Genomic DNA, 11223 nt, shown 5'->3' with positions numbered 1-11223 from the left:
GGTATGGACTATTTGAATATTTGGTTATGTCTTTCGGACTGACGAATGCTCTTGCCCACTTCACATATCCGATGAACTCGTTATTTATGCCCGAGTTAGACAAGTTTGTGGTGGTCTTCATTGACGATATCTTAATATACTCCAAGAATGAAGAGGAGCGTGCTCAGCACTTGCGGATCGTATTAACGCGCTTAAGGGAACACCAATTGTATGCTAAGTTCAGTAAGTGCGCATTTTGGCTGGAGGAGATTCAATTTCTGGGACATGTATTATCCGCTAAGGGGATTGCGGTAGAACCCAGCAAAGTCAAGGATATTTTGGAGTGGAAACCCCCAACCACTGTACATCAAGTCCGAAGTTTCCTTGGGCTGGCTGGTTATTACCGCCGATTCATTCCGGATTTTTCTAAGCTTGTGAAACCAATCACAAGTTTATTGAAGAGTGATATTAAATTCAATTGGTCTTCGAAGTGTAATGAAGCCTTTGAACAATTGAAGGTATTATTAACCACTGCTCCGGTATTGGCTCAGCCGGATATTGAAAAGCCCTTCGATGTGTATTGTGACGCATCAGGCAGTGGTCTCGGCTGTGTTCTAATGCAAGAAGGCCGAGTAATAGCTTATGCTTCAAGGCAGTTGCGCCGGCATGAGGAACATTATCCAACTCATGACCTGGAGTTAGCTGCGGTGGTTCATGCCCTCAAAATATGGCGTCACTATCTGCCGGGGAATGTCTGTCACATTTATACAGATCATAAGAGTTTAAATTATATTTTTACCCAGTCAGAGCTCAATATGAGGCAAAGGAGATGGCTTGAGCTGATCAAGGATTATGAATTAGAGATTCACTATCACCCAGGCAAAGCTAATGTAGTGACAAATGCGTTGAGTCGTAAGGCTTTCTGCCATTGTCTTACCATGAAGACTTCTGACAAAACATTATGCCAAGAAATGCAGAAGTTGAACCTGGGAATGATTCAACATGGAACTTCAAATCATTTGAAGCTTGAGTCAGTCATCCTGCAACAAATAATTGACGCACAAAAAAATGATGAGGGAATGAAGCACATTCATGAGAAGATAGAAGCTGGAAAAGCCGACTGCTTTCGAAAAGATGATCAAGGTGTTGTATGGTTCAACAACCACATAGTTGTGCCTAAAAATGATGAGCTCCGCCAGCAAATTTTGGATGAAGCACATCTTAGTCGCTATTCTATTCATCCCAGAAACACTAAGATGTATCATGATCTGAAACAACATTATTGGTGGACAAAAATGAAAATTGAAATCGCACGCTATGTGGCAAGATGTGACACTTGTAGATGTGTCAAGGCCATACACATGAAAGCTGCTGGGCCATTGCAATCATTACCGATTCCAACATTGAAATGGGAGGATATTAGTATGGACTTTATTGTGGGATTGCCCAGGACCGCCAAAGGGTATGATTCTATCTAGGTTATCATTGATCGACTTACAAAGATTGCCCACTTCCTTCCAGTCAGGGTAAAATATACAGTGGCCACGTATGCAGAATTATACATTGCCCGTATTCTCAGTTTGCATGGTGTTTAGAAGACTATAGTGTTGGATCGTGGACCGCAATTCGTGTCCAAATTTTGGGAAGAACTTCACAAGGCTTTGGATACTAAGTTGCTCCATAGTTCGGCCTATCATCCTCAAACCAGTGGGCAGACTGAGAGGGTAAATTAGATACTCGAAGATATGTTGCGAGCATGTGTTCTGGAGTTCCCACAGAAATGGGATGATTGTTTACCATTAGCGGAGTTCTCATATAATAATAGCTATCAAGAAAGTATTAAGATGGCACCCTTCGAAGCTTTATATGGACGACGATGTCGCACTCCGTTAAGCTGGTCTGAACCTGGTGAAAGATATTTTTTCAGGCCTGATATGGTAAAAGAGACAGAAGAGAAGGTTCAACGAATAATTCAGAATTTGAAGAAAGCTCAAGCTTGTCAGAAGAGTTACGTAGATACGCACTGGATACCCTTGTACTTTCCAGTTGGAGACTATGTCTACCTAAAAGTTTCACCAATGAAGGGTATATCACGTTTCGGGGTAAAAGGGAAGCTTGCACCCCGGTACATTGGTCCTTTTTCTATCCTTGAAAGATATGGACCAGTGGCATACCGACTTCAGTTACCCGAAACCTTGTCTGCAGTACATAATGTGTTCCATGTGTCTCAATTGAAGAAATGTCTTCGGGTTCCCGATCGAACCATTGAAGTAACAGATGTTGCCTTAAAACCAGACTTGACGTATTCCGAGCATCCTATTCGAGTCTTGGATCAAAAGGACAGAATTACCTGAAGAAAAACTCTCAAGTTTTATAAGATACAGTGGAACCAACATTCAGAAGATGAGGCTACATGGGAAACTCAGGACTTTTTAGAAAAGAATTTCCCAGGCTTTTTAGCCTCATGTAATTTGTAAAGTGTATACAATTGTTGTAATAAAGGAGTGAGCCCCAAACCACCCCTGCCTTGTACCAAGAATAAGTAAATAAAGACATGACGTGTTTCCTTTTCCATTACTTGCCCTAGGACTTTTAATCTCGGGACGAGATTCTTTTATGGGGGGAAGGATGTAACATCCCTGGTGTTATTGTCACTAAAACTTGAGCATAACATCATAAGCATTGGCATTCCATATGTTTGTTACACCTAGAGTGCATTCACTAGGCAAAAATTTCAAACAAGTTGTGTTGATATGACATTTTGTGAATCAAACGCTAGAGTAGAATACTCCACCCTGGATTGGGTTTAATAGAGCAAACAAGACCTAAACCAGAGAAAACTTCAAAATTCAATTGAAGAAGTCATAAAGTGTCACCGTGGATGAACTTAAGTGGGATCCAAACCCTAAGAGTGCAAGAAACCCTAATTGGAACCCTAGAAAACCCTAGCATTAAACCCTAGGGGGCTATGTGCAAAATTTATGCACTTTTGGACTAAAGTGCAAAAACTATGAAGTTAAGATGTCTTAAGTTATATGGTTCACAATTATGAAGGTTTGCAACCTGAACCCTGAGTTTTGGACCTATTTGCAAAAAGGCCCTATTTGAGTTCTAAGGTTAAGTCTGAAACCCGTGATATTGGCCCCACTTTGAAGCCCTATATCTCCCAAAATATGAGGATTTTGTTCTATGGCACCACATCAATTTGGTAGAGCTATTATGGGAGAATAACTTTGATGCAGACAGTCACTCTAGTTGTTATACAAAAATCAAAGAAATTGTTGCCCAAAGTTGCTCTGTCAGACTTGTATCAAGTAATTGAAACTGAACCTGAAGACAGAAATGGTCACAGTGATATGGGACCAATTTGAGCACGCCATAACTTTGAATTCGTTCGGTTTTGACCCAAGAATCCTATAGTAAGTTTGTAGACTGATGGTTAGTGAACAAATTTTATTAAGGGAAGTTGCTCTGTTCTTAACAAAAATCTAGAGATAAAGAGGGTAGAAGGTGGTCGATTCAGAAGAACGCTGAAGATCGAATCCTGACAAATATCTGATGAACGCAATAAGATCAGGGCCACTGTTGAATCGGATGGGCTCGCGTGATCCAGTGATGAGAATCGATCCGAGAATGAATAACTTCGAACGTGGCGCAATCCCGCGAACCCAGTCGAGCGTGGCCGGAGTTAGTCACCGGCGGCCACCGTGACTCAGTTAACTTTTGCCGCGGTGTCACCCATGCCTCGATCTCCCTCACTGTGTCTCTTCCCTACATGGTAAGCATGCGTTAGCGAAGTTATCCGTGGCCGGAAATCGCTAGCCGGGTCGTCGTGGCTATAAATAGCACTATAATCCACGACGGGGTATGCACACCTCCACCCAGTGAGTTGATCAAAGTCCAAAATTCGCACTGCCTCTGCCCCCTCCTCCCAAATTGATTGAGCACGGTGAAACTACAGTCTCTTACGGCCGTATAGCCCCAATCCCGCCCCCAATTTCACCCAGAGCCGTCGCGACACCGTTTTCCCCCTTACTCTGTCACCGACAAGCCACAGTTCTCCACGCTCAGTGGGCAGCCCACTCTGGTAAGGCTCTGTCCATCTCGAGTATTGTTTTAGTAGCTCTGTATGCTCGTGAGGCTTGCCGTGGCAACCGTTGGACCAATTCAAGCATGATTGAACGGGAACGCGAGCTTGATGTCACGGTTTCCGCCGTGCACGTGGGTAGACCGTTCTCAAAGTGTTCAAGCCAAATTGACGAGTGTTCCTAGGTCACCCTTGGTCGGTTATGCCTCCCCTGTAGCTAGACTAGGCAGCCGTCACCGGCCATGGCTAGTACGGGCCGCGTCTGTGATGAACGGCGAGCGTGTTGTGGTCAGGGACCTATTTGGTGAAGAAACGAAGTTCCAAGGACCTCGGTGTAAGATGTCAGTGACCCTTAGAATATTCTGTAGAATGTTTTACAAATTAGTTAAGACCTCGTGGGAGTTTTCGTAAAGTCTTCAAGCGCGCGCGCGGGCACGTATCTGCTGTTGTTGGGCCGACCTAGGCTAGATTCGGTCTAGTACTATTCCTGACTTTTTTCCTTTTCTTTTTCTGCCAGAGTTAAAACAATTCTAGAAAATTATAGAAAAATCCTAAAATGTCAAACCAATTTTGCTAGGTTTCTAATTTCCTACATAATTTAATAAAAATAATTTTAGGATTTTTAATCCAAATAGGAAATTATAGAGTATTTAAAACAGGCTAAAATCTTGTTTTTGGATTTTTAGAAAATAGATAATGATTCCAAAAATCCCCAAACTTTTTGGATGACCCATATTTATTATTTAGAAGCTTTGGATAGAGTTTGGTATGATTTGGACCTTGTTTGATACTTAGAACCCAAAAACCCTACCCCCTGCCCTATGAACTTCACTATGGACTCCGAAAACCCTAGGTTCTCGGAGAACCGTGAAGGAAAATTGTACTCAAGACTTTAGATAACCAATTTCTATTGTTTTTGCATCTTCATGAGCACTACATGAGCATTCATTATTATACTTGGCTATATATAGCAAACGAAGAAGTTGAAGTTGAAGAAGAAAGGACACCACCACCACCACCACCTGAGGAACATCAGGCATGCAGCTGTTTCTATTTTGACATCTGCGGGTCCGAGCCTGATTCACCAGTAAAACAAGGCAAGCCCCGGTGCATTTGCCACCTCCTTGATTTCTTTTAAAATCTTTCTCACTTGCTTGATGCATTAGGTGATAGGAGTTGAGTGCTAAAACAATTCCTACATTTCCTTCCTTGAATTTGATTACCTTCCTTTGAATCCCTGTTTTACAAAAGGTTTTTCCTATGCTTAGTCTTGCTCTAGCAAAACAAAATGTTTTGTTTTTACAAAAAGATGATGTTGCAAAGTGGGAGGGATGTTTTTGAAAATAAAACTTGATGGTGGATCCATCATGGCCATGATGGGTTCAACATCGGAAAAGATGTACCTCTGCCAGGTACCAAACTTTGGGTTCGAAATAATTAAGCTGAGACCGGGCGGGTGACTTGCACGAGAAGAGAGTCTCAGTGTAGTGTCTCCATCTGAGTCGATTAAGGACCGTCTCGATGTAGGCTTGCTGACCGAGGACCCTTTAACTGGTCACATGCCTCGTCATGGGTAAGCTTTGCCTCGGGCAGACTAATACCAGAATAATATAACACGCAATGGGCATGGAGAGATGGCGAGAGTAGCGTGTACCCTCCGTGGCAAGAGGCTGGACGATGGTGTATCTGTGCTCTCGGTTGGCGTGAACCTGATCTGGTCTTAAGAACCCCGGTGGTGAGTTGATATATGCAAGGGTTAAGTGCTACATATGTCGTGTGATTGGAGATCCTCAGCTGAGTATAATCGATTCGGATCACCGTACCTTCGCGGTTATAAAGACTTGGTCACTGCCCTATACGTAGAAATCCAGTAAAGATGAAGGGTTGTTAAGAAATTGGCTAGTGCAGGTCAAGTGTTTGAACTAGGGTAGAAAGAACTCTAGTTACAGGTAATCTTACTTAACCTGACAAATTAAAATTGGATTTTTAAGGATCCACTTTAGTAAGCATTTCTACAAACAGAGTCATTGATTATTGATAAGCCTTACCTTGACTCCCTTAAAGCCAGCATATCCTTGAGAGTCTTTTACTTTGTCGGGTAAGTCTTGCGAAAGTACACTTCGTACTCAGGGCTTTGTCCCATGTTGTTTTAGGTGAAGAAGCGACAAACTTTTGTTGCTTCTGTTCAAAGGTGGTACCCAAAGACGAACACCAAGACTAGAGTTGCGGGAGGGAAGGCTCTCCATTAAAAACTTTTTACTATCTATTTGGGGAGGAGTTTTTGCCTCCCATGGTTTGTAATAATAATACTCTGCACTCGTATATTATGTTCTGGTCTGTAAATATTTAACTCTGTCCTACTTTTCAAATAAAACTAAGTTATTGTAACTGCTTCCGCACTTCCGCATCTCCGATGATTTGTAATGTCTGTGTGACGGGTAAAACGCTCTTGGGAAGGTAAGGAAATTCAGATACCGAGCTTGTCAAGTGATCAGGTGCACCTACAGGGTTGTCTGAGGTCTGTTGGACAAGGACAACTGTAGTTGGGCCTAATGACTTGGGAGGTTCCGTCACAAGTACCTTGTGGGAGAATCGGACAATACCGACAGCCTATTGTCACGTGCCGTTTTTTGATTGGTTCACGTCGTTTTGACCATTTGAAGTTAAAAAAACAAATCCTAGAATCCACCCTATAAATAGATGGAATGTTTGGCTTCATTCACACTCCTCACTCTCCATTTCATTTGCCTTCTTTCATATTGTAGTCTCACACTCTCTATTTCAATATGGATCCTAGATGGAGTCCGAACTTCCAAACTTTCATCAACTTTCTCAACAACTAATTTTCACAACATCCCAAAACTCGTGCTAGTAGGGAGTAGGTCTTCGTCGATGGCCTTTCTCCCATACATTGTCATCAGGAAGATATTTCTACTCGTCCATATTCCCTAAGTCCATAACCTTTGTTCCATACCAATATCCTCATCCATCGTTTATCTATCGACCTTCTATATATGCTCCTCCTAATAAAAATACTACCAACAACGCTCCTTCTCCTGCACCTTTTTACTTAACCATACTCTCCTCCATACTCATATAGTGCTCCTCCTTCGTTCCCTCTCTTATTTGGTGTTCCTCTCTCATATGGTGCTCGTCCTCCTGCAGGCTTGATGGTGTCCCAACTCCCAACCAGCGACAACGATGTCGCTTCAAACCAGTTTGCTTACTCTGGTGCTCCTTAATTTCAACGACAAATGGACAAAACGAAGATGGAGAACAAAAAGTTAATAAGTACACATATATTTCTATAAATTCCATGTATTTTCAGATTGACAATAGTTTTTAGTTCATAATTTTGTAGGTTCACGTGTGGCTACTGCACTCCGTGCAACTCCCAACCAGCTTTTGGCCACTAGAAGCTGCTATGGACTGTCAAACACTTAACTTTTCAACTGACTTTTGTGATAATTGCTTTGGTAAAAGCCGTCTAATATCAATGTGAACATAGAATCGACCAAGTCATCATGAAAGTAGGAATCCATCACTTTCTAGATCCTAAACTCTTTAAACTCCATCTTCCTACGAACATAATCCTTATGATAATCAGATTGTCCTTACAGATTCTAAAAAAACTAGTCAAAAGTGCTAAAACAAACAAGCCTAAGTAACACTAGCTTGTTGAAAGTATTTATTGATCTAGTATATCAACGCGTACCAAATCATTTTTCACTAAGCAACCGATATGGAAAACTTTAGACATTAATAGTGTGTTTGGTTTGAGGAATGAAGTGATCCATCTCCTTCTCACTCCTTACTTTTTTATTTGGTTTGTGGAATAGAATGGGTTGATCCATCACCACCTCATTCCTCATAAGCTAATAATTAGTATATACATGAGGAGTGGGTTGATTCCACCAAAATTGATGCAAATGAACTTATGATGCATCACCTCATGAAACATAGAGTGACTCTATTGATGCAAAATAGAGTGTTTGGTTTGAGGAATCATACCATCCAAATTAAGGTGGTGCATCATGTGTTCATTCCTCAGATTTGGTGGGATTACTCCATTCCTTATATTAGTACTAACTAACTAACTATGAGGAATGAGATGGTGATGGATCAACTCATTCTATTACACAAACCAAACAAAAATAGTGAGGAGTGAGAAGACGATGGACTAATTCATTCCTCAAACCAAACATCCTATAAAGTATTGCTCTTGTTAGCCCACAACCGAAACCACAAGTGACGAACTGAGGTGAACTTTTAATCCGTTAATTGACTGGACAACAACCAAATTCTGTTGTTACCATGAAACATCAGCATGGCCAGATATGATCGGGGTCACTTGAGCTCCTTGTGCTTTACCATTCCCAACTCAATCATATCCATATGACTTAATGGTGGAAACAGACTCAAACATCCAAGGTGCTGTTTGGTTCACGAAATGTAACGTAAAGGGTAATGGTAATGGTTTACACTTGATTACGGGCGGTAACAAGTTTGAATAGTCCGGTATCAAATTTTAGTACGGTATCTGATTACTGTTGGACTAAAACAAACATGATTTAACGTAATCACTTACCCATTACGTTACAAATATTTGAACCAAACGGTACCCAAGTCACTTGGACGAAGAATTAGCTGAGTGCAACATCAGAACAAGGCGTTTCCAAAAAATAAAAAATGGACAAGGTAGCTACCCATGCATCATCAGGTCAATCGTAGTATTTTTAAGAACAGAAATTCAAGCTTACTTATATATGATCTATCGATTATTTGTGACTTAGATATATAAAATGCATGACATGAACCAGAATATGCCTTCAAAACAGTTATGTGATTAGATATATAAAATAGATAACATGAACCAGAATTGGTCTTGAGAATAGCTCCAGTAAAAGAACAGCATGCTACAGTGCAAATCTCAAAGACAGCCGAGCAATGTGACATAGCAAAACTACAAAATTTCTACAGAAATTGCACAAAAACTTGTAATTGATGAACATGTTCGATAACCGAGCAATCATAATACCTGCACTAGTTTTATTAAGCAATTCTGTTTCTTCAGATGGTATTAGTCAGGTGTACCATAAAAACCTGCAAATAATTCAGAAAGTTGGATGAGAAACTAGTACACAGTCAGCAATCAGCAGGTATGGGACATGTTTCACATGGTGTTTAGAACCGCAAGGTATTTCCATTATTTGGCAGTTCACCAGTCACCGCCGAGTTGATCTCCGATATCCCCTTTAGGGCTTGTTTGGGAGTAAAGGTAATGGAGTGGATTGGAGGGCATATAATCCTCCACTATTCAATTTTAGATAGCAAGGGATTATAGTCCTATCAATACCCTTCATTCCACTTGCTCCCAAACAAGCCCTTAGAACATCTCCCGTACCGTAGTTTCTAGAAAAAAAATCCCTCAAAAATTATGTTCTAACGGTTCTTTCCTAAATATTCATATTTAGTTCTAAAACTTGGAGAGTTGTTTCGCATTCCCAATAACATGTTTTGCTCATCAATCACACCGTAAAATCACTTGTTTACTATTAACTTTGCACCCGTGTATAAGTGATGTATTTTAAATGATTTAAGTTGTAAAAATAATGAATTTATCATCGAGTTAGCATAATTTAAAAATATTTAACAACCTAAGAATTACGAAATGTTGGAGGCTAGCTAGCTTTTGTTCCCAATATATATTTAACAACTTGCTAAATCTTTTTTTTAATTAAGTGGCAAAAGCTTTGCCACCACAATATATTAGAAGAGTTAAAATATGTACAAGATCCGACAAGGACCAGAAAGCAAGCAGGATAGGAAAAAGAAAAACCTAGAAAAGTAGACCATCAGCTATCTAGAGGAAATAAAAAAACAGAGAGAACAACTTCATAGAGATGGGAAACAAAACAACAGACACCAGCAGACCACACGACCGTGCCAAGAGGCCAACTACATGTGCCTCCAGAATAAGGTCGCCCTGAGAATAACTGTCAGAATCTGATTTTAAGTTGAAATAAACACTCCCTATCTTATCCAATCAAATTTAAGTTTCTGTACTGTACACCCACACGCACACCAGTACACCGCGAGATCTTGATAGCGTAGAGCTCTAGCTCATAAACCATCAAAGTTCATTGAAAGGACACTGCACCCACAACCGAAATACAATCAGATTGTCATCACATCTCACTCACCAAAATCAACCAGTACGACACCACCATCAGTGGAGCCCTTTTTTTCCGGTGATTAAAACCAATCACCGAAAATCCCCACTGGACACATGCAAAACCATGGAAGCTTTTCCCCACTTGGACAGTGAGGATTAGGCGCCTTGAGTTACACTAAAAACCCACATCATCACTTTAGATGCACATGGCGCTACCGCTAGCTGATGAGATCCAGCGAGCGACTGTGTTGGCAGACAAGGATGTAGCACACATGAGCCGTCCTACACGCTTGACACTGTTCTGAAAGCGACGAGATGCTGCTGCGTGCTATCCTAAGCTTGCTTCGGGTGCACTCGATGATTTGCGCAACGACTCTGACGATGACCCGCTCCAGTTTGCTGCCGGCCTCGTCAGCAGAGTACCTCGTCATTCGAGGCTCTGGGCGACTCTCATTTCTGAAGGAGGGGAAAAGTTTTTTTTTTTTTTTTGCAGCTGACCTTTTCGTTCGAACATTGCAAACTCGCACGAGGAACGAGAGAAATCTAGTCAACGAAGAAGCTTGGCCAATATCATGGATTCATGGTCATGCCCAAGCGAAGTCAAACACCTTTGTGTCTCCAAAAAGTAAAATAAATGGCAATGACAAGCGTTTTTTGTTTCCTGGGAATGAAGAATGATCGTGTAGCTAGGGGCCAATTGAAATGTGTCTAGTACATGTATTATTATGACTTTCCAAACTAATCGTATGGATTTTCACACATGCTGATGCTGCTCTTTCAAGGGGGAGGGGGGAACCGAAAACATGCTGATGATCTTCCATATCTTCAAGGGAAAAAACAGAGTGGCTGGCTGCAGCGAGAACGCAGACGTGCGAGAGAACTCAGAGAGGATGCTCCAAGAACTGGCTTCATGAACCCGCCAGGGGTTAGGTCATTGCGTGATCCTAACACATGTCCTGAACCACCACATTCCTGCTGCTGG

Source organism: Zea mays, chromosome 9 (genome assembly GCF_902167145.1).
Source record: "Zea mays cultivar B73 chromosome 9, Zm-B73-REFERENCE-NAM-5.0, whole genome shotgun sequence".
NCBI lineage: Eukaryota > Viridiplantae > Streptophyta > Magnoliopsida > Poales > Poaceae > Zea > Zea mays.
The sequence above is the reverse complement of the archived record's forward strand: the minus strand, read 5'-3'. Positions refer to the sequence as shown.